This window comes from Tamandua tetradactyla, chromosome 1, assembly GCF_023851605.1.
Source record: "Tamandua tetradactyla isolate mTamTet1 chromosome 1, mTamTet1.pri, whole genome shotgun sequence".
NCBI lineage: Eukaryota > Metazoa > Chordata > Mammalia > Pilosa > Myrmecophagidae > Tamandua > Tamandua tetradactyla.
In genome coordinates, this window is record NC_135327.1 from 176878886 (window position 1) to 176904126 (window position 25241).

General features: G+C 41.0%; 1 pseudogene; it reads right to left on the reverse strand.

Annotated features, from left to right (window-relative positions):
• Positions 1-7368: 7368 nt before the first annotated feature.
• Positions 7369-16466, reverse strand: LOC143681717 (large ribosomal subunit protein eL43 pseudogene; annotated as a pseudogene).
• Between the last annotated feature and the right edge of the window lie 8775 nt (positions 16467-25241).

Genomic DNA, 25241 nt, shown 5'->3' on the forward strand with positions numbered 1-25241 from the left:
AACAATGTAGTATGAGGTTTATACATGTAAAAATAAATAGCATGAAGGGTGAGAAATGTAAGAACACTATTAAGATATGTGAAGAATATAATATCACTTAAGCTTGACTGTCATAAGAGAAAGATGTATACCTAAATCAACCACTAAAAAGAAAACAAAAAGTTATAGCTAATAATTTCACAAAGAAGAGAAAATACAACTATATTGTTGCCAGTTGACCTGTATTTTATGCATGATTTTTTCTGTAAATCTACAATGTTTCTAATAAAAAATCACTGCCAGATACCATTCCAGACCTTCTAGATTGGCAAAAATTAGACTGATATCCATTGTTGGTGTGCAGTATAATTTTTTCATATGCAGTTGTGGAAACCTCATTGCAGCAATCACTTTAGAAAACAGTTTGGTATTATCTAGCATATATATACATACATGTGCATCCCAGAAATATCTGTCCTAGAGAAACTCCTGGTGCATCTGTACACAATATGTTCATAGCAGGATTGATTGTAACAGCAAAAACCTAGAAACAGTCAAATGCCCATCAACAATCAATTAGATAAATACATTATAGTATATTTATACAATGGAATACCAAACTGAAAATAATATGAACAAAACAGTTACAAGAACATGAATGAAATGAACCTCATCTTTCATGATCATATAAACAATTTAGAAAATAGTCTATACATTCTTTATTCATGTAAATATATTCTTAATTCCACTTTTCTTAGAGCCCCCTGAGGGTACCTTATTCTTGCCATTGCTGGTTTTGTCAGTGTCCATAGGGAACGTGCCAACTCCTAATGCTCCCCCAAACCACCAGTTCTCAAGAGTGAAGCTGGTTTTCATACTGAAGTGGGGAATTCTCTCCCACTTTATCTTGTACTTTGTCACCTGGGTGCAAAGCACTACTGTTTGAGCCCCAAGCCTTACAAAGTCTCTCACCAAAGGAACTTCTTCAACTTTTCCATAGAGGAACCAGTCCAACATGATAGGAGGCAGGTAGGGTTGGTGAGGGACAATGCCAGACTATATTAGCCTAGCCTCTAGTTGCCCAAGAGAAACAGCTATCCTGACCCTGCAAACAAGATAAGTGGACAAAACAAAAAATCACTCACTCTTAGAATTGTTTTGCTTAAACTCTGAATTTACCTTTATAAACTATCATACAGATTATATGTCTGGCTTGGCATTTGAAAGTAAAGCTCCTGAAGTAATATAATATGTATTTCTTTCTTCTGTTATTTTTGCCAAATAGTCTCTGAGATTTATAGATTTCTTATTCAGGTATAAATTTTTTTTTAATATTTAGTGTTACTTTTCTTTCAAGTGTTTCCTTATAGGAATGTATCAAATTATAGTTTATTTTTATTAAAATATTGTTGTCATTTCTATGTCTACTCTGTTTAATTATTTAGGAACCTGAGGTCATAAATAGGGTGACTAACTCATCCTGGTTTGTCTGAGATTTTTGTGGTATTAAAATTGAAAGTCCCATGATTTGGGAACTCCTTGGGCAAACTGGGATGATGGGTTACTCACACATATTTACCCAAGAATTTTAGGCTCACCCCTCCTTTCCTGCTCTTTATCACTTTTGTTTTCTTCACTGTATTCACTTTCACTAGTTTCTCTGTAACTTTTCCTCTTCCTCTAAGAATTTTAAGGATCATAATCCATTACAGTTGGAAGGAAACTTAGACATGGTATCTAGTTAAACCCATTAATCTACAGATGATCAAACTGAGGCCCAGAGGGGAGAAGTGACCAACAAAAGTTACACACCATAAATCTGGAAGTGGTTATACCTTGAAATAAAAATATCAATAATAATAGTGACATATATCTATGTCCCCAAGACTTCCTGCTTGATGAGGACAACTTGTTCTTGAAGATTTAAGTAAAAAGTTCCTTAAACCCAGACCCCATTTATCACAAACAACTTGGCTTCTTTTCCAGCATTGTTAAATTCTTCAACGGTCTCACAATTTTGCTGGGAACTCCTGGTTCCAGGGTTCAGGCATGGCTGATTTTCTGATTCCAATCTGCTCTCACCTTCTCTGTGTGTTCTTTTCCACACAAGGTTGCTCGAGTTCTGCTGCTTGGAGCCTTAGCAACTGCAGGACTAGTTTCCCTTCCAGTGTCCCTCCTTCTAATTTTGTCATCACCATGGTTACCCGGGTCACTCTACAGCTATATTCACCAAGGTTGGGAGGATCCTGCCATTATTAAAATTCTTTTTACTGGAACTGAAGCTGTCTAGAATTGCCCTCTTAGATTCTTACAACCATTTGCTTTAGCTTTTCCTCTCAATGTTATACAGGCAATTGTTTAAAACTTGGAACTAATTTTGTTAGTCTAGGGTGGAGGAGGACAAGTTGAGAGGCTGCACAGAAAACCTAACTCTGAATGCATGCTTCAGATACCTAATCAGGTCAGTGTCCCTGAGCTCAAGCACTTCAACTCACTTCTTTCTTTCTTCTTTTTCTTTTTTTCAAAACTTCTACCTCAGGAAAATTCCCTGTCTACCCCAGACACTGCCTAAGAAGTTGAGGAGTAGACTTTCCTTTTTTTTTCATATGGAGTTCAAAGTCTTGGTTGTACGGTTGATGGTTGGTTCCCAAATGCCCTGTTATGGCTTCTTCCAAGAGATACAAAAAGGCTCCAGGGAGCCCCAGCATTTACTCGGGTCCCTTTTATAAATGTGTGGATCAGGCCTTCTCAGAATTCTCACTACACCAAATTATCTATCAGCAATTCTTACCAAGACCCTAACTTAGTTGCATTGATGCAATTATCATGGTATCAGTAAAATGATAGAGCAATTTCTACCCAAAACCTAAACTAGTTGCATTCTGAAAACTTGTGTGGTATTAGTAAAAGAAAGATGCTAGAAATCTAGAAATATGTGACAATGATTATTTGCTTATTCCATTGAAAGAGAAAAAAGGAACTGCTTTTTATTCTGCAATACATGAAATTGCTTTGATCTCTTGACTCGATTTTCCCTTAACCTTTTTTCAGTTTTCAGATGATAAGAAATTCTATGCTCAGTTTTTTCATATTAAGTCTAATCTGACCTGAGGAGCAGCCTCCAGGGGAGCTGTGTTGCCCACCCCCATGGCCCACAGAGGATAGCTGCTGTGGAAGAAGGAAATTCATTTCCTTTCCCCTGGGCCCTCATTACAGATGGCTTCTGTTCAAACAACCTCTAGTGAATAAAATATGACAGACTCTTGAAAATAGTGTCTCACTATGTCAAATTGAGCTAGTCTTCCCTCTTGAGGCTGTGGTCAGAATGTCCAGGTGTCCTGAGGTTTCCATCAGAAGGTGCTGCTCAGCACCTGGAATTCTGGTACCAGCAAGCCAAGATGATTTTTCATACCAGTCAATAGTCAAGTCCCCAGTGATAAGCTAATACTTCAACAAGCCTTGAAGCCATCCAGAAGAGATCTGGCTTTACAGTGCTCTAAGAACGGGATCACTCTGCCTTCCTTTTGAGGAACTGATGACTATTCTGGGTGCATCACGCGAAGGTAGCGGAGAAAAGCTGTTCTTACACATAATGTACTATGCTTGCCTATGAACATGATTTTGAACATGGTGTACTCGTTCTGGCTCATAAACATTAAAAAGCCAGGGGTGATTAACAGAGCCCTGGACATGCTATAATGAAATTTCGACACAGTCTGTGTCTGTAAAGAAACACAACTTTTATTTAAAGGCACAGGTTGTACCTACCTCAAGTATTTCTGCTGTTGAAGAGTGACTGGTAGTAGGCTTTGCCAACACCTTCCCTGTTTCCTGCCGGAAGACCTTTAAAGATAATCTGGAAAAGTGTCTGCCGTCTCATTCTCGCCTGTGTGTGCCATGAGCTGAATTCATTAACTTATGAGTTAATTAATTTATTCACCAAATAGCTATTGACTATCTTCATTACGCCAGGAACTGTGCTAGGAGAAGATAAAGATAAATAAATCTTGGTTCCTGCCCTCAGGAAGCTTTCATACAAGTGGAAGACGGTAGAAACTTAGTCACTTATTATGGTACAGGTGGTCTGAGTTAAATGCTAAGCACAAAGGAGTTAATGAATAATGCCTGGATTCTGTCTGGAAAGGTTGAGAAGAGCGTCACAGTGGAGGGGATGTATGAACTATACCTAGATGGATAAGAGGATCTTGAGAGGAAAGGAAGGTGAAGACCATTGCCCAAATGCAGCTCCTCACCAAAAGTAGGCCCCAGTCATTATTTGATCTCTGACCTCAAAACCCTGACAGCAACACTTGCTCCCCATTTCCCCTGCTCGTTGGCATTTTCCATCCCTAAGCCTGCCAAAATGGCATTTTTTGGAGACTCTATAAAGCAGACTTTGTTCATTCATTCAACAGGAATCTGCAAGTAGTATATGCATGGCACTGTTGAAGGCCCTCTGGGGAAAACAAAGAAGCTAATAATGCACAATCCCTGTGCAAGAAGAGCACATAGCCTTGTTAGACACTGTTTAATACAATGCAAATTTGCAAGTGTAGGTTACAGAAACAAAGACCATAGCTTGGTCACCATAAGTATGGGGTGTTTTTCATACTTTATGTGATGCAGTATTGAATTTCACATATTCCAAAAATGACTCTAAACTTTTCTCTAATTTTCCTTAGGAAAATAAGTTTAACTTGTTTATAAGAAATGTGCAAAAGCTTTTTTGACTCTGAAATCCAAAGACTGAAGTTGCTATGCTGATGGCAATGCACACGAATGTCAAGTAACCAGCTATCTGTGATGCCACATCAATAATTCAGAGTCAATGACATCAGTCGTTTTCTTTGTATTTTCCCAAGAACCTTCTATCATCATCATTACCACAGTTTTGATGGTATTATATTGCATCTTATTTTTAATTTGAAATATTTGTTGACTGCCTACCTTAGGCCCTACATGTTTCCAGGTGGAAAAGTTCAAAAGAGGACATGGGAAAAGGCAAATAACCTTGGGATGGTGTGGTAGCTTGGGGATATAGTATACCATAAAAACATGTCCTTAAACGTAATCCATTCCTGTGACTGTGAACCTTTTGTAAGTAGGAGATTTTGATGAGGTTACTTCAGTTAAGGTGTGGCCCAACTCAATCAGGGTCTTAATCCTATTTCTAAAGACCTTTATAAGCAGAATGAAATTCAGAAACATGAAAAGTCATGGGAAGCAAGAGGCTGAAGGTCAACGAAACTCGGAAGAGAAGGGGGAGTGAAGGAGAGGCTGCCATGTGCATTGCAATAGGACAGAGAAGCCCAGGGTCAGGGATCCCAGGCAGCCAGCCCCAGAATGCCAGTCTTTGGGAAGAAAGCACCACCTCAATAACACCTTGATTTGAACTTTTCCTAGCCTCAAAACCATGAGCTAATAAATTCCCATTGTTTAAGACAACCCATTGCATGGTATTTTCTTGAGCAGTCAAGGAAACTAAAACAGATGGCTTGTGTACTTAGCAACCTCTCATATAGTCTACCTTCAAATCCAGACTTCTCTCTAGTTGTAGTAGCAGAATCCCCTTACCTGTCAAACCTTCTCTACCAATTCACTCTCAGGAGTTTAGATGTCCTGAAAGTGGTATTTCATAGATCCATGGATCATTTATGGCTCAATGTGCAGACGTTTTCAATGGGTTTGAAACCAAAGGAGGTGGAGGATACTTGGGAACTGAGTCTGGCCTTAGGGGATCTGAAACAATGAGGGGGGTAGTGGAGAGAGGAAGGATTGGAGGAAGATACAGATTAAGGCAGGCCCTACTGATATAATTTCTTTATGTTATGATTATTTCTGAGTATCAGTGAACATGGGTGTGGAGCAAGAATCAAAAAAAAAGAAAAAGAAAATTCTAGAAAGTGCAGCATTCACTAATCCCTTCAGGTCTAGCTCTGGAAGGGGCACTGGGTATTGGTTCCTCCCCTTTTCCTGCTTGTACTTCCCTAAGGAAGAGAATTCACAAAATAGATGTTTTCCTGTCTTACTCTATTTCCTTTCACCTGTAAGAAAGAGAGAAGGACAGTAAGGTGGAGAATAAAGGTAGTGCTGAGAGGAAGGAGGGAAAAAAATGTTAGCGAGGAGTCCGCAGGCCCTTATCTCTGTTCTCTGTTTTCTGAAAGCGCAGAGTGTCCTGCACTCTTTGGGCCTGCGCCAGGCCATGGCACCTTCCACAAAGCTGGGAGGTTTCTCCAGGTCAGTGCAATGAAGTCAGGGGCAGCCTCTCTTCCCAAAGGGTCTCTCACAGCCCCGGGTCCCGGCGCCCATTTCCAAGTATCCGTCTAAGAGTCCTGGGTTTCTCTCGCCAAAATAACTGAAACTACCATTCGAAATCCTTTATCCTCCAGAAAGACAAATATCCTTGGAGGGACCCAGGACAGTGACTCATTCCCCAAGGTATATTTGCTGATTGTTTTCTTTCTTCTCAACAGCAAGCTAAGAGCAACTTCCCTGCTCAACTGTAGGGATTTGAACAGGGAGAGGAATCATTCTGGACACAGATTCCTCCTTAAAGACGCCTTGAACATATATAGAGGAGCCTGAGGTCTAAAACACATACCCTGCTGTGATACATACATATTTTAATTCTGACTTATTTCTTTTCACTGTTTCAAGGAACTAACTGCAAAATGCAAAAATGAAAAGCAACTGTCTTATACTCAGAAACCACTATATGGGTATGTATGTATATATATGTTATATATGTGTGTATTTATTTGCATATATACAGAGAGAGAGTGTGCGCATGCAATGGTGAGAGTGAGCGTATATTTATGCAAATCAACTCTGAACTGTGGATTGTGGATATTAGTAAGTTTTAAATCTCTCTGGGGCACCTCACCCTTATTTTCCCCTGCTCAGCAGTCATCCAAAGCCAATCCAGCAGGATGGCTGGAAATATGTTACTTAGTCTCTTGAGTCACAGGATGCGGAATTCTTAAACTTCTCATCTCAGGCCACCCTAACCACCCTTCTCTGGCTAAGCTTGAAACCAGCAGCTCTCTATCTTCTCCCAAAGTGAGGGTGGGATGTGAGGAGGGAGGGTGGAGATAGGGAACAGGGTAGGATTCCAGGTAGCATCTGTTTTTCAGGAAGGGATGGGCACGAGTGCTTCTTAAACTTCAATGTGAATGGAATCACCTGCAACCCTTGACAAAATGCAGGTTCTGATTTGGTGTATCTGGGGTGGGGGTCAGAATTACTGTGGTGTGTCTTCCAAAGTACATATATAACTGAGACAAAAAAGAACATTTACTATTAAAAAGTATTTCAAGCCATTTTGCGGGGAGGGGTTACATAAATTAACCCATTTATTGTAGGCTAGAGATATTTCAGATTGTGGAGCATCTACTGGACTTTCAGTTCCTTCAATCTCTTGATGGTAGACTTTACATGATTGCAGAGGGAGTGGTGTAAGTCCAGGCACCACAAGTTATTGTCTGCATGCAGGAACCACAGTGTCAGATCTTCGCAACTCATCTCTTCATTTTGGTTTTGCCACAGAAGGAGCAAGTGTACTTGGTGTGCTGGCCGATTTAAATTTTATTCACCATTTTCCTAAGGAAGGGGCCAAAACACATCCTGTATTTGCCAATGATTCCAATTTTTCTGGTGTGTTTTCATGCTGCCACAAACTAACTCTGAGCCCAGAGAGCTCAGCTATTCTGATAGGCACCCCTTTCTCTCTTTTGAAAACCACAACAGTATTGTCAATTCACATATGAAGGAAATGAGGCTCCGGGATGCTCAATGGTAAGTCACACTGATAGCAGAAAAGTTGGGTCTAGAATCTGTCATGTCATATTCTTCACATATGATTGCTAGGTGTTGGAAAATCCCACCTCACTCTGTTTGAGGAGGTGGTGATGTTTGTTGAGAATAGGATGGGTGGCTCTTTAGAGCTCCACCACCCCATCCTGCCTTTTGGCAAAGGTAGCTTCTTGGTCTGGAGTAGAGGAGAGAGAGGAGGGCAGCCTCTTTCAGTTATTTATTTATTATTATTTTTTGCATGGGCACGCACCGGAAATCGAACCCAGGTCTCCAGCATGGCAGGCGAGAACTCTGCCTGCTGAGCCACCATGGCCCGCCCTTCAGTTATTTTTAGTAGAAGTACTCTGTGAATAACCCAACTGTGGCTGTCTGCACGGTGTCTTTGTTAGGTCTTATGCTGGTAGTGACCACCGAGAAACCCCAGAATTAGATGTTGAAACTCCGAGATTTTTTAAAAAAATATTACTATGAAAGATAGGAGGGAATGCGTAATGAATAGTGTCTCCAAAACCTACCTCTCATCCAACCAACAAATAAACAAATCATATTTTGAGGCACAAGTTCTAGTTTAAAAATTAGGGGAAGGTTCTGGACTGTTTATAAATAATAAAAGCAATCTTTTTTGGATGTTATGTGGAACTTCTTGGAGTGATGAGACAGAAACACAGGCATTCAGCTGGGAATGCATGAAAGGACAGCTTTGTTAAATCAAAGGTCCTGGGGCAGGTTTGGGGGGGGGGGGATGAGGGAAGGGTGCAGTGGAGGGGCCTGAGACTTACCTAACCTAGGGTCCCACAAGGGTCAGTGGAAAGGGGAAGAAGGAAAGGTATGGGTCCTGGGCTTTTGCCTTTATTGTGACCCAGAGGGGAGGAGTAGGGCTTTCCTACATCTGCTGAGGATCGGCAGCTTTAAACTATGGGGTGAAAAGCAAAAGTGGCAAGGGCCATTTGGAGAAGCTGAGGGTAGCTCTTATCCTTTAAGCCATATGGAGGTGCAGGCTTTGCTAATTGCTGTTACACGCAGGGCAGGGCTAACTGGGGTTGTTACTCAAATGGGCAATTTACGACTAAGCTGGGCAAGATGACGAGGCACCACATATTTCTTTTATACCATTAAAATCCACACTGTAGTGCCTCAGCATCATTTTTCAAGGTGGTTATAGCCTGAGTAGTCGAAATATTTAAGGACATATTTAAACTGTTCATTATAGTTCGAATGGTCAGTCTAAATGAGGGCATTAAAGTCATAATTTAAACTAGTCCTATGCATGACTCCGAGAGATGAGCCTGGCCTTGGCACCTTGGGATGACAATGACTTCCAGACCAAAAGCGAGAAAATAAATTTAACGAAATAAGGTATCAGTGGCTAAGAGAGTTCAAATGGAGTTGAGCGACTATTCTGGAGGCTACTCATGCAAGCTTCAGCTAGAAATTGCTAATTTCTCTATTCGCAATGGATGGAGGTGGCCTAAGAGTACAGCGACTGAGGAATGGAAGTGGGGATTAAGGTATATACATTCAATGGACTACTGAAGGCCTATAATAATAGGTAGGCTTGGCCTATCCTTTACAGGAATAAGCTTCATAAGGGTGAACCCCAAGATTGAGGGCTCAGCCTATTGATTTGGTTGTCCCCACTCTTGCGAGAATATCAGGAATTCTCCAAATGGAGCAGGTTGAATATTTCTTCCTTTCTCCCCAGTCCCCTATGGGCACTTTGCAAATATTTCTGTATTCACTGCCCAAATTATTCTGGGATATATGGGGGCATCACACTAACCTGGACAAACCAACAAAATCTCAGGCCCTATTCAAGATTCCATGTACTTATGGTGTTCAACTAAACTGACCATACAACGTAAATTAAGTAATGTGCTACCCAAAATATAAATTTCGCACCAAATAAACATCTCTCCTTTGGTCTCACACAGAAGTTGAAGTTTTAAAATATAGGCAATATCATCCATTACCTCTTATTCTGATCTACCCCAGTCCTATCCAGAACAGCTTCATTCATATCTCTAGTCGAAGTCTGATCACTTTTTAACTTTTTAAACAGTTCCTGTATGGGATACTGCTGCCTTTCACAGAGTTGTCACATAAATACCCAAAGTTTCTGGGAACGACCAGGTTATATACAAACAGCTCAGTATCTTAAAATTTAGAAATAACAGTTACAACTCCAGAAGAGATGTGACTGCTATAAGCACTTACAGTCTAGGACCCTTTACAATAGGCTGCAACCTGATAACTCCTGCTTTTGACCTCAGTTCACTGAGTTTTTATATTATAGTTAGTTCATTGAATGAGGCATGATAATGTTTGTCTTCTTGTTTCTGACATTTCATTCAACCTATAGTCCTTAAGGTTCATAAAACTAGTTGCATGCTTCACAACTTCATTCCTTCTTGCAGCCGCTCTATAGGCTGTTGTATGTATTCATCACAGTTCCCCCTTCCATTCCTCAGTCATTCTACCCCTAGGCCACCTCCATCCATTGTGAATCTCAAACACTGCCACCATAACCATCAGTGTGCAAATATTCATTCGTGTCCCCACACTCAGTTTCTTCAGGTATATACTGAATAACAGGGTTGCAGGATCATATGGCAACCCCACCCCTAGCCTCCTGTGGCATCACCACACTGCCCTCCAAGGGGTAGACCTCTCATTTCCCTACCGACAGTGATATGGTACATCTCTTTCTCTAGCTCTTGTTTCTCTCTGTTCATTTTTAAACAGTTTTATTCACCTATCATACAATCCAATCTAAGTAAATAGACATGTCTTTGCCACCATAATCTTTTTGATTATGTCTGTTGACATTTAGTTTTGGCATAATGCCTTTGTTACGTTCAGTGAAAGCATATTACAATGTTACTGCTGACTATATAGAGACCCTAGCTTGCACTGATTGTACTTTTTCTTGTATACCATCCATTTTCAACACCTTGCAATGTTGACATTCATTTGTTCTCTTTCATGCAAAAACATTGTTATATTCATTCACTCACATTGTCTCCTCTAGGCATCCCTAGTTATACCATCTCAGTCTTTATCCTCTATCTTTCCTTCTGGTTTTGTTGTTGCACCTTTGTAAATTTATACTGGACTTACCCCCAATTGTTGATGTACATGAAACAGGCCATACCAGTCATAGTAGAAACTCCCCTTTCCTTAGCCAGCAGATAACCCAAATGCTAGCCTAATGTCAACAACCTTTTGAATTAGGGAGCTCTGCTACTTTTGCATGAGACCCAGGATCTGGGGTACCAGTTGCATATGCTGGGCTATTGTGATTGGCAACTGTTGATTGGCCTGAAGGATATCTGTTTGTTGTTGTACGGAGGTAGCTTACAGTTTTGCTTTAGGTATCACATGGGCCAGCTGGGCAGCAGTAATCTCTGAAGTATATAAGTCCAGGTCTAAGTCCCAGGATTGTAAACAGTATTGCTTAATTCTGTACTCCAGCTCCTGTGGCAGATTTGACCAGAGGCAAAGTCCTTTCCAGTGATAAGGTCATGGGCTGGGGCAATGTCATCTGAGGTAGTGAATGCCAGGGGCCAACCAAGGCGTGGGAATCCTTCCCAAGTCCAATCCATAAAAGGTGGGGAATTTTATCATGGGCTTTTTAATAACACTAGACAGCTCTGGTCATAGTATCTCTGTAGGTTTTGTAAAATGGTTGCCATCACAGAGGTTCATGACATTTAATATGTCATATAGGATGCACCTAGCAAAAGCCCTGACTGCATATTCCCACATGGCAACTCATGCACTTTCCTCCACAGGAAGAATATGTTTTGTCCACACTTATATACCAATTGGGTTCTAATGTTTTATAAGCTGTTTTGCAATCTAAGCTCTTGTCTTAGAATAGTATGCCCAATAGGACATTTAGGGGACTTTTAGAGGACAATTAGGCATACAGTTTTGATTTTATTATACTTGTAAGGTCATTGCTGTATAAAACTCTTATTAGGTTATGTCTGGGTCAAGAACCATTTATGCATTGGTGCCAGTAGATTAATTTTGTTATAGATTGGATAGCTTTGGGTCATCAGCCATACTTGGTGGAAATGCTGGGCACAGATGGTTGAGGAGTAACAGCCATCAATCTCCTCTGTGCCATCCTTGGGTACAGTTTCAGGAATAGCCAAATACTGTCTGAGCATTCCTGGACCAGAACGGTGAGGCCTTGCAGGCCAGCAAGTAAGCCTATGACCTTTGCAGTCAGCAAAAATACTTAAATCTAGAACATTGACATTGAACCAATCAGTGAGAACTGGCTTCTAGGGCTGCTACTTGCATCATGACAGCCATACCTGTATTGTTTCTCCCTTGCTGAGAGATTGTACAATGTTTCTCTCAGGATTTGCTCTATGTTTAGTGTTTTCCAGCCTGGATATTGTACCTTGTGTGGATAATACAGGGTAAAGGATGATATGGTCTGTATTTTAAAACTGGCATCCACCAAACATAGCTTTCTTCACCTCTAAAGGTGATCCAGGCTGTTCCACTGCTTGATATGGGCTCTATAACCACCACTTCCTAGTGGTTCTGGCATTGATAGGAAGTGGACTTGTATAATTAATATGGCAAGGGGAGAGGGTTTAACCCCATTGCGTACAATGTGATCCCATTTTGGCAATGTTTAGTTCTGGGACATAAGTCACAGCCATTAGTAACGATTTTGGCCTATGATAGGTCTAGAGGCAATCTCTTTTTACGTGCTCTCTCCACCAAGGCAGAGGCACCTCTGAGGCCTGAGGTGTTGTGAGACCAAAATGCCTGTTGATAGGAGAAGCTTGGAAGCCCTGAGTGGGCAGTCTCCAAGGGGGACGTGCCAGGTGTTCTGTTTAGGGATGAATTTTAGTTAGTTTATTGGTAGAGTCACTGAACAGTGACTTCAGTGTGGTGAATTGAATATGTGCAGAAATGAGTGAGACTGAGAACTATTTCCAAATGGGAGGCTTCTGCACAAGAAGCCTCTTTTTTAAATGAAAAATTATGCTGTTTCTATTGGTCTGGCTCCCCTGCAAACTCTTCAGTCTGCCCAAGAATTAGTGAAGGTTTGGAGACTGGTCAACTGGCAGCTCATAGTATCCTGGAAGGTTTTCAGCTCTGCCAACTGTGCAGACCCCAAACAGCCATTTTGGGTAAGTGGGGTGTTGAGGCCAGGTAATATGCTATAGTCTAACTGTGTTGCATACAACGATAATGTTGCCATTGGTAAGATATACCAACTTTCTTTCCACGTCAGACAGTTGGTCTCAAGGGGCTCCCCACTTGGAGGGTGCAAGGGATGCTATTGTTAGTGTTTCAAGATCTGCAGGCAAGGGGCTGAGCATGGGGAAGCCACATCCTCCTATAATTTGGAAAGGCCCTGTTTGTCATGTTGAGCCCTCTCCTGTAGGTACCATTTCCATTTCACCAGTAAGTCTTCAGTGGCCATGCTGGTCTCCTGCTTTGAAATCTCTCTCACCCGTGGCATTTGGGAATCTGTGTGCATAGGCTGACCAGTTATAACTCTGGAGGCACCTCCATTTTTAGAAGCAGCCAGGATTTTCCAGCTGGGTCCAAGGACTCCAAGAAGCTATTCAGAGGTAGCCAAGGCTACCTACTAAAATCTAAAATCTACTCCCAGTGGGACAAGAGGCATGGTGTGCAAAATGGTCTGTAGTGCCAATTCTAAGGCATATTGTTGGGGTTCTCCCAAGTTGAAAACAGCAGGCATGTTTGTGTGTGTGTGTGATTTTGTATATGGGCTGCAATGAGAGTGAGTGGGATATGTTGTCTCCAGAACATAAATAATCCTAATAAGTGTTGGGTATGTTCTTAGTATGTGAAATGGGCTCGTGTTTGAGGATGGTGGAAATCTGTCTGCCCTAAGGGCCAGATGATGCTTAGGAAGTTGACAGTTTGATGGTCCTTGTATTTAATGGAGTACTATTGCCCAGCTTCATTTTTGTAAATTATTTGTGAGTGTGGCTAGGTCCTCTTGTAGATTCTTTTTTGAGCAACCCCTTAATCTAGGTTAGCCATATAGTGCCAATAATAAACAGTTTTTTTAAAAAGACCATTTGTTAAGGTCATAATGGCAACAGGATAGGAATTTTTTTTAGGTATTAGCACTGAGTAAAATATTGGCCATATCAGCCACAGCAGAACAATTTCCCTTGCTCCTGTATATAACTTTTTAAATTAGATGATATTAGGAGCCGGAGCTTTGAATGGCAGGACTTGTGCATCAGGGTTGATATAATCGGTGATTGATCACACTTGGCCAACTAAGGCTATTGTATGGGGAGATGGTAGGTATAATTAATTACTCCCTCTTCAAGGAGATCTTGGATTACTGGCTAAAGTCCCACAGTATCTTATTTTAGGTGATATTGCAGCACTTAGTACCTTGATTGGCAGGGGCAGTACCACAGAGGTCCCATTTGGCATGGGATATCAAAGGAGCCAGAGATTTGATCTTATACCAGCACATAGTAAAGCATAAATATCTATGATAGGGAAAGCTAAAGGTGCCACCACTAGGGGTAGCTGTTTAATAAGAATTGTCCCACTAGTTAACAGCTGCACATCAAAAAGCTGGGACTGGGCATTTGACATGCGGAAGGAGGCCAGGATTCTCCAGTGGCCTCTGTAGAGTGGCTGCCTGTGCCTGATAAGCCTGTGACTCCGTGACTCTGCTCCTTACATCCTACCAATGCCTCCACCCGGTCCACAGCCTCGGGATATTACGAGCTTAGCCAACAAGGCTGAACAAGACTGCCCAGTAAATTAGAGGGAGAGGATTCCTGGTAAGGGAATTTTCCATTCAGTGTCAAAGGGGGAGCCTTTGGATGAACTCCAGGCCTCTTTTAAATGAATACTCAAAGAAATGCTGCACCCATTGCATGGTCTCAATATTTTAAGTAACAGTTAGGCCTTATTAATTGTTGCCAGTAGGCATCTGTGCTGGTGGCTGCTATGGACAGTGTATTTTTTTTTAAGTTAATAGGGGAGGAGTATGTCATGGGTCACTCCTGGACACTGTAAACCCCCACAACTTCATACTCTATACGGGGTTCTGGATTTTAGCAATCATCCCCAATTAGAAATATGATTTAAGACCTTAGTTTGTAAGATTTAAGGTTGCTTTTAGTTTGATCTTCAATTTCAGAACTAATCATAATATTATCAATATAATGTTTTAGAACATGACCCAATTTTATTATGTGTAGGTCTCACCTGAACAGATTTTGAAAATGTGGGGAAGTCTGAGGTAATACAGTAAATGTGGTCATCCACATAAATGCAAATTGTTGGCTCCTTTTGGTGATTGTTATTAAGGGAAATGCATTAAACAGATTAATTATAGAATGCCAGTCACCTTTAGCTCGTTGTATCAGTTAAATAGTCTGGACCATATAAGGGACTGCTGAGGCTATTGGGAATACTGTTATATTGTTTCTCCTGTAATTACTGTAAGTTTCCTTGAAATGTCAGCCTTCCTTACTGGACACACTGGGGAGTTTCTGGATACCAATAGCCATTCAGCTAACATTTCCTTAATTAGGGAAGTAATTTCTTGTTGCCCTCTGATACTGTTTCTAATTTACTATTTGAGTTGGCTTAGGCAACTCTGAAGGCTCCATTTGGCATGTCCAAGAATACTGAACAAAAAGTGATGTACAATTATTTCCTTTTTTTCATTTTAACCAGTAGGGGGAGGAATTTCCATTCAGAGATTATATCCATACCAATTATATATTCAGATAAGGGAAATGCCACCAATGCATAAATTTTTAACACATGTTCCAGTTTCTAATGAGACTTTACTCTTTATTCCCTCCCAACAGCATCCCATGTCCCCCTAAATTAACTCTGTTACCTCTCAGGGTCTCATTAGCAGGCTGAGGCGGTAAGGCACATGGTGCTCCTGTATCCAGTAGGCCTAAAATATTTTTCCTCCTCCAACCCAGTCTATTTTATCTTTTTGTTTTTTTTTGCATGGGCAGGCACCAGGAATCAAACTCTGCCTGCTGAGCCACCGTGGCCCACCCACCCCTATTTTATCTTTATGTTTGTAAAAGGCCTTGGGTCTCCCTCTAGGGTTGGGTTGAAACATCCCGGCCTTCATGCCAACCTTCTTCCCTTATTGCCTTAATGTTAGAAGTAGGTATATTCGCCTCTGATGCTTGAGGCTCATTGGAACTTTTTTCTTTCTGAAATTTCTCTAAGCTCAGATAAATTGAGTTTATTGAATTACCTGTTCAGCTGTAATTGGATTACCTGTTTAGTTGTAATTTGTCTCTGTCTTGAGAATTTTACATCCTGGGAAGTTTGAGTAGAGGCAATTGTGGGTATTCCTTTTGTCCTGTAAAATTCCATTCAAGGTTTTGGTGGAGACTGCATCAATTTCCCTGCTTTTTGTGCTATTTTTAATTAATCTTCTAAGAACTTTCATATGTTTGGGGCTGAATTGGTGTCCTCCCCTTTCATATTTTGATTTCCCTTTTTTTTGGTAAAGTCCTAACCATTTTATTATCTTAAAGTGCCATGTGAGGAATCTGGGATTACAGATTTGAAGCTGCCTCCTTACATCGCACTGAGGTTCCAAAGGCAAAGTCACATAGGGTACTGTGCCGGTTTGACTCTGTGGTGGACCCCAGAAAAGCCATGTCGTTTTATCCTTACTCAATATTGCTGGCTGGGAGCTTTTTGATTGTTCCCATGGAGATATGACTCACCCAATTGTGGGTGGTAACTTTTGATTAGATGGTTTCCATGGAGATGTGTCTCCACCCATTCAAGGTAGGGTTGCTTACTGGAGCTCTTTAAAAGGGAACCATTTTGGAAAAAAATGAGAGAGCCACAAGAAACAGAGAGCCCATTCAGCCAGAGACCTTTGGAGATGAAGAAGGAAAATGCCCCTGGGGGAGCTTCATGAAACAAGAAGCCTGGAGAGAAAGCTAGCAGATGTCGCCATATTTGCCATGTGCCTTTCCAGTTGAGAAAGAAACCCTGAACTTCATTAGTCTTTCTAGAGTGAAGGTAACTGTTGGTGCCTTAATTTGGACATTTTTATAGACTTGCTTTAATTGGACATTTTCATGGCCTTCAAACAGTGAACTTGCAACTTAATGAATTATCCCTTTTAAAAGCCATTCTGTTTCTAATATATCACATTCTGGCAGCTAATAAACTAGAACAGGTGCCCATACTGCTGCGGCACATTTCATCAAAGAAGCATCTCATTAGGGAGCTTATTTATGCTGATACATAGCTGATCCAAGACTGTCTGCATCAGCAGTATTTCTGCAGCTTCAGTAGGCACTGACCATTTATGTGATAAGGGAGCAACAGAGCAATTGCCCTTCTCTGAGGAAGTAAGACTAGACCCCTGCCCTTAATCAGTTCTAGTGAGCTAGAGATTCCCCTGTGAACCTCCATGCAAGGGGAGCAGAAAATTGAGTTCCAACATTTTCCTCCACTCAGTAGTGTTCAAAGTCAGAGTTGCTGATCCTTGATCTAAAATTATCAGGAGTCATTTTAATAAGAGCTCATAAGAGAGTTGCTTATGATGATGTACAAAATGACCCAAGTTTCTCACTAAATAACTCTTTACTTCCATGTTTTCTTGCCCCCCACTCCCCACCCCTACCCCCTTCCCCATCATCCAGGTGAATTACTTATCTAATTGTAATTAGTCTCACAGGTGTGGCCCATTTATCAACCTTTACAGTGATCCAGAATCCTTTGGTTAGAGCTTCACTTGCTGTCTGAATGAGATTCTGAGTTTACCTTCATTTTTGCTAATGCTGAAATCAACAACCACAAAAATAAATTTTTAGCCAACTAGCCTCAGGGTATGGCTAAAATGGATTCTTCTAACCCATTCTGTTAACTCCTGATTTTATATTCTATTGTTTCCAGATTCTGCTGGAGTTCTACTACTGGTAATCAATTTCAAAATCCATGCTACTTCAAACCAGGGGAGGTTTGGCCTCCACCCAGACACCACTGGTTCACTTCACCTCCTTCATCAGTTACATATTTCTGCTTTCTAAATAATGCCTTAGCCATAATTTTGGTTAAGAATGAGCTGGGCAGCTCTAAGCCCAATTCTGCAATTAAAATCATTATCCTCCTCCTACATGGGACATGATGTCCAGGGGTATGAGTCTTCTTGGCAATGTGGGACATGACTCCTAGGTATGAGCCTGGCCCTGGCACTGTGGAATTGTCAATGCCATCCTGACCAAACGGGGAAAAAGAAATGTAACAAAGTAAGGTAGCAGTGGCTAAGAGAGTCCCATAGACCAAAATTATGGCTGGGTTTTCATTAGGACCCTGGGTAATTTCCCTTAGCTTATGGAAATTTACTACTTTATGTGAAGCTTTCTGCATGCTGGCTATGAGGCATGTAAGCATTTTGTCCCGTCTAGTCCACCCGTTCCTCCCTGCTGGAGTATCAACCTGATATTCCCACCCTGGCTCCTGGTCTGGCACTGCCTCGACTCCTGCCAGCAAGGTGTGGTTGGTTATATGCACCTGGTTAGCATGAGCCCTGGCTGCATTGAAAATGCGGCCCATTTCATCTGTAGTTAGATTACATGAGCAGATTACATGAATGTTATGCCAGGTTAAATTGTAGACATTAGCTAGATATTGAAATTCCTTAGTATTGACAGTCAGGTAGCTGGAGAATGAACCTAGCCGTTCCTCAATATTAGAGAGGTCAGCTAGGGAGAAAGGGGTGTGTACTCGAACTAACCCGTCAGGTCCCGCAACTCCCCATAGTGGACAGTAAAGAGTTCTTTGAGTGGGTATGAGAGCTTATAGGTGAGGAGGGCAAGGCTGTTGAGGATAGTGGGGGACTGGATGGAGATGGGAGGGGAGGATGAGATGGCAGCTGGAATGCTGCCGGAGCTGGGGGAGGAAGAGAGGAGTAAGATGGTGGCTGGAGCACCACCGGTGGAGAAGGAGGAAGAGAAAGGCAAGATGGTAGTGGGAGTGCCGCCTGCGCAGAAGGGGAGAGAGGAGGGCAAGATGGCAGCTGGGACGTCACCGGAACAGAAGGAGGAAGAGAAGGAGAAGATGGCGACTGAGATGTTGCTGAAGCAGAAATGAGGAGGGAAAAGCAAGATGGCGACTGGAGCACCGCTGGAAGGAGGGGAGGGTAGAGCGAGGGAGAGGAGGATACAAAGGGAGGGGTGGGAGCGCAGAAGGAAAAAAGCCTGGACATAAAGAATTTTGGCCCATTTGTCGCTCCTCTGGCAAAAGTTGCGGAGGTTCGTAACGATATTAAAATTGAAAATCCCATCCTCAGGCCCATGAGAGAGGACCTACTGCCCATACTGATGGGTCTCAAAGGAGAAAGGACTGGCCCAGGGGGTGTTGGCGTCCCAACAACCTGAGAGAGTCCTCGGAGCTCTTATGAGTGGGGTTCATCTCCACAGGGGACGTCTCACCCTGGTTTGAGGCCCTTTCAGGTCCTGGACCTGAATTTGGGAGGGAGACAAGAAGCAGGGCATCCCCACAGCTTTTTGAGTCCCAGAAAAAGGGTATGAGGCTTGCAGGTGTCCGCGTTCACCTCAGCCCTCAGAAGAAAACATGATGTGAATTCACGATTTTCGGAGAGTAATTAACGGACAGGCTCTCTTAGAACCATGAGACCTGGCAGCAGGGCTAGGAGGGAAGGGACTTACCCAATCCATGGTGGATGTAGCAGTGGGCCGAAGGATCCCTTGTCACTGGCTATGTGGAGGAAGGAGGAGAGAGGAAGCCAGGGCACCTCTGGCCAGGCAGGCAGCACCCGTGCTCCTCTCCCGGGTTTCCGGCAACAGATGAAAGGTTTAGGAGGCGAAAGGGTGAGAAAGAAGAAAGGTAGACCAGGAAATTTAAAGGGGGGGGGGTATTTATGCGCTCCCAGGCAGAACTCACCAAACCCAAGATGGAGGGAGGTGAGTGCACGCGCCGGCTTCGGCGTGGGCAGCTTTTAAGGGTGGAGGTCAGGTGACGTCAGGAAGGGGCAGTTCATTAGTTCCAGAAGTCAGGTTGGGAGGGGTGACACAGCCTCCACAGCTCCAGTTGCAGTGCCCTTCCCCGTTCCCCTGACCTAACAAAGGGATATCAATTTAGTGATTCAGCATTCATATTCATTTGTTAAGTCCTATTTTGGATGCAAAATTCCACCACAGCCTTTAATCTTTCCATACCTTTCTTTAGGGTTGTTTGGGCTATGGCAATTCTAAATTTTTGATATTGGATGGGTCTATCACTAATATGGGGTAGGAAGATGGAACTATCTGATGCTCTGGAGAGTCTGGGCTAGGTTTCAGGACTTATCAGGACCAGGGACCCACCTAGAGGTTGTAGATTTCTGGAAAGTTACTCTAATGGCTGGAAACCTTGTGGAATCTTATATATTGCCCTAGGTGTTCTTTAGGACTGGCTGGAATGGTCCTGGTTGGGGGTTGGCAGGTTATGGTAGATAGCAAGGTCTACCTGAAACTTGTGTAAGAGCAACCTTCCAAGTAGCCTCTCAACTCTATTTGAACTCCCTCTACCACTGAAACTTTATTAATTACACTTCTTTTCCCTCTTTTGGTCAGGAAGGAATTATTGATCCCATGGTGCCAGGTCTGGAATCATCCCTGGGAATCATTTCCCACGTTGCCAGGGAGACTTTCACCCCTGCATGTCATGTCCCACGTAGAGGGGAGGGCAATGCTTTCACTTAGAGTTGGGCTTAGAGAGACTGAGGCCACATCTGAGCAACAACAGAGGTCCTCCAGAAGTATCTCTTAGACATGCCTATAGGTAGCCTAAGCTTCTCCACTACCTATATATGCTTCACAAGAGTAAGCTTCATTATCAAGGGCATGGTTTATTGATTTGAGTATCCCTAAAGTTTGACACAGTATCAGGGCATTCCTGATGGTAAGATTTAATAGTTCCATAATCTTTCTCCCTTCCCTCAGGGACTTTGCCAATAATTTTTGATTATCTGTTTAATATACTCAAGGATGTTTCCAGGCATTACAATGATCTATACAGGATTAAAGGACCTCTTTCTTATTCTGCGCTTCCTGTGTTTCAGTTGTTCAAATGAGCTATACAGATAAATTGAATTAGATTATGCACTACAGAAAATTTCAGTTCCAGATCAAATAAACCTTTCTTCCATTGGTCTTGAGGAGTATGTGTGGTTGTAAAATATAGACACTGTCTTCCTTACCCCAACATTCTGAATAACTTTAACCCCAACTGTTCAGCTTTGTTCTTATCTCTAAATATCAGGTTATATATATATAGTAGCCTCTCAAAATCCAGAAATAAGAATCACCACTCCAGACTTAATGTGTCTGCTCTAAAAGCTTGCAATCTAGGCCCCTGTTTTCTTATAAGCATTTATAAAATGACCATACCATTATTGTTCTTTTGTTTCTGGCTTATTTTGTCTCACCAAATGTCCCACATGTTCATTCACATCATTGCATGCCTCGATATTGTGAATAATGCTGCTATGAACATCGGTGTGCAAATGTCTGTTCCTGTCATTGCTTTCAGCTCTTCTGGGTATATACCAACCAGAGCTATTGCAACTCAATATTTAGTTTTCTAAGGTAGCTGCAATCTTCCATTGTAGCTGCACCATTATACATTCCCACCAACAGTACATAAATATTCCAGTTTCTCCACATCCACTCTAACATTTATAGTTTCCTGTCTGTTTAATAGCAGCTATTCTTATAGGTGTGAGGTGGTATCTCATTGTTGTCTTGGTCCGTATTTCCCTTATAGCCAGTGAAAATGAGCACCTCTTCATGTGTTTTTGAGCCATCTATATTTGTTCTTCAGAAAAACGCCTATTCATGTCTTTAGACCATTTTATATTTGGGTCATTTGTTCTTTTGTTGTTGAGTTGCATAATTTGTTTGTATATACAGGAAATCAAACCTTTGTCTGGTATGTGATTTCCAAATATTTGCTCCCATTGAGTTGGCTGCTACTTCTTCACCTTTTTGACAAAGTTTTTTGATGTGTAAAAGCATCTGATTTTGAGGAATTCCCACTTTCTATTTTTCCTTTGTTGCTTGTGCTTTGGATGTAAACTTTAGGAAGCTACCTCCTATTACTAGGTCTTGAAGGTGTTTCCCTACATTTTCTCCTAGAAGTTTTATAGTGCTAGTTCTTATATTCAGGTGTCTGATCCATTTGGAGTTAATTTTATGTAAGGTGTAAGATAGGGATCCTCTTTCATTCACTTGGCTATTGATATGCAGTTCTTCCATGCCCAATTATTGAAAAGACTATTTTGCCCCAGTTCAGAGACTTGGGAGTGTTGTCAAAAATCAGTTGGTCATAGACTTGGTGGTCTATTTCTGCACTCTCGGTTTGATTCCATTGGCCAAAGCTTCTTTCTTTCTGTCAGTACCATGCTGTTTTTACCACTGTGGCTTTAAAATAGGTTTTAAAGTGAGGGAGTGTTATTCCTTCTACTTCTTTCTTCTTTTTTAGGATCTTCCTAGCTATTCGGGGGTCTCTTTCCCTTCCAAATGAATCTGATAGTTAGCTTTTCCAAATCTTCAAAATAGGTTGTTGGAATTTTTATTGGTACTGTGTTGAATCTGTAGATCAATTTGGGGAAAATTGACATCTGAACTATATTTAGCTTTCCTGTCCATGAGCAGGGAATGTCTTTCCACCTATTTAGAGCTCCTTTGATTTCTTTTAGCAATGTTATGTAGTTTTCTGTGTACAAGTCCTTTATATCCCTAGTTAAGTTCTTTCCTAAGTATTTGATTCTTTTAGTTGCTATTTTGAATGGAAAATTTTCCTTAACTGACTCCTCAGCTCAGTCACAGCTTGTGTATAGAAATGTTACTGATTTGGGTACATTAATTTTATATCCTGCCACCTTGTTGAACTTGTTTATTAGCTCAAGTAACTTTGCTGTAGATTTCTCAGGATCTTCCAAGTATAGTATCATATGATTTGCAAATAACGAGAGTTTTACTACTTCCTTTCCAATTTGGATACTTTTATTTCTTTGTCCTGCCTGATTGCTCTAGCTAGGACTTCTAGCACAATGTTGAATAATAGTGGTGATAGTGGGCATCCTTGTCTTGTACCTGATCTTAGGGGAAGGCTTTCAGCATCTCTCCATTTAGTACAATGTTGGCTATCGGTTTTTCATATATTTTCTTTATCATATTGAGGTAGTTACCTTCAATTCCTATCTTTTGGAATGTTTTTTATCAGAAAAGGATGCTGAATTTTGTCAAATGCTTTTTCAGCATCAATTGAGATGATTGTGTGATTTTCCCCTTTTGATTTATTAATGTGCTGTGTTACGTTAATTGATTTTTTTGTGTTGAACCATCCTTGCATTGCTGGTATAAACTCCACTTGGTCACGGTGTATAATTCTTTGAATGTGCTGTTGGATTTGATTTGCCAATATTTTATTGAGAATTTTTGCATCTATTTTTATTAGGGAGATTGGCCTGTTGTTTTCCTTTCTTATAGCATCTTTGTCCCGTTTTGGTATTAAAATGATATTAGCTTCATAAAATGAGTTAGGTAGAGTTCTTTTTCTTCAATTTCTTTGAAAAGTTTGAGCAGGATTGGTATTAGTTCTTTCTGGAATGTTTGATAAAATTCCCCTGTGAAGCTATCTGGCCCTGGGCTTTGTAGGAAGATTTTTTATGACTGATTGAATCCCTTTACTTGTGATTGGTTTGTTGAAATTTTCTATTTCTTCTTGAGTCAGTGTAGCTTGTTTGTGTGTTTCCAGGAATTTGTCTATTTCATATAGGTTGTCTAGTTTGTTGGTGTATAGTTGTTCATTTTATCCTCTTATATTATCTTTTATTTATTCAGGCTCCGTGGTAATGCAACCCTTCTCATTTCTGATTTTGTTTATTTGCATCCTGTTTCTTTTTTTCTTTGTCAGTCTTGCTAGTGGCCCATCAATTTTATTGATTTTCTCAAAGAACCAACTTTTGGTTTAATTGATTCTTTCTATTGTTCTTTTGTTCTCCCATTCATGTATCTCTGCTTTAATCTTTGTTATTTCTCTTCCTCTGTTTGCTTTGGGGTTAGTTTGCTGTTCTTTCTTGATTTCCTCTAGCTGTGCTGTTAAGTCCTCAACTTTTGCTCTTTCTTGTTTTTTAAAATAGGCATTTAGGGCAATAAATTTCCCTCTCACCACAGCCTTTTCCGCATCCCATAAGTTCTGATAAGTTGTATCCTCATTATCACTCATCTCCAGATAGCTACTGATTTCTCTAGCAATTTCTTCTTTAACCCACTGATTGTTTAAGAGTGTGTTATTTAATCTCCATATATTTGTGAATGTTCTTGTTGTTTGGTGGTTATTGAGATCCAGCTTCATCTCATTGTGATCAGAGAAAGCGATTTGAATAATTTCAATATTTTTAAATTTATAAAGACCTATTTTGTGCCCCAGCATATAATCTATCCTGAAAAATGCTCCATGAGCACTAGAGAAGAATGTAAACCTTCTGCTTTGGGGTGCAATGACCTATATATGTCTGTTAGGCCTAATTAATTTATCAAATTATTTCATTTATCTATTTCCTTTGTGATCTTCTGTCTGGTTGTTCTATCTATAGAGGAGAGTGATGTATTGAAGTCTCCTATAATTATTGTTGAAACATCTATTGCTCCCTTCAGTTTTGCCAAGGTCTGTCTCATGTACTTTGGAGCTCCTTGATTGGGAGCATAAACATTTGTAATTGTTATATCTTCTTGGTGAATTGACCCTCTAATTAGTACATAGTGTCCTTCTTTGTCTCTTATGATGTCTTTACATTTAAAGTTCTATTTTGTCCGATATTAGTATAGCTTACTCCTGCTTTCTTTTGGTTACAAGTTGCATGGAAAATCTTTTTCTATCCGTTCACTTTCAATCTACTTGTATCCTTGTGTCTAAAGTGAGTCTCTTGTAAGCAGCATATAGCTGGATTATATTTCATCATCCATTCTGACAATCTGTATCTTCTAATTTGTAAGTTTAGTCCATTCACATTCAAAGTTATTATTGAAAAGGCATTTCTTGAATCCACCTTCTTTTTGTTTGTTTATTTTATTTGTCAGATCTATAAATTCTTTTCACTCTTTCTCTGTGTATTCTTTAAATTACCCTCTGTGGCACTCTTCAATTCTGTGCCTTCCTCTAGACCTCCCTCTCTTGTCTTTTTTAGCCAGCAGAACTCCTTTTATTATTTCTTGTAGAGCTGGTCTCCTGTTGACAAATTCTTTCAGGACCTCTTTGTATGGGAAAGTTTTAATCTCTCCCTCAGTTTTGAAGGACAATTTGGCTGGGTACAAAATTCTTGCCTGGAAGTCTTTGTCTTTCAGGATCTTGACTATATCATCTCACTGCCTTCTCAGCTCCAGGGTGCTAGCTAAGTGGTCTGAACT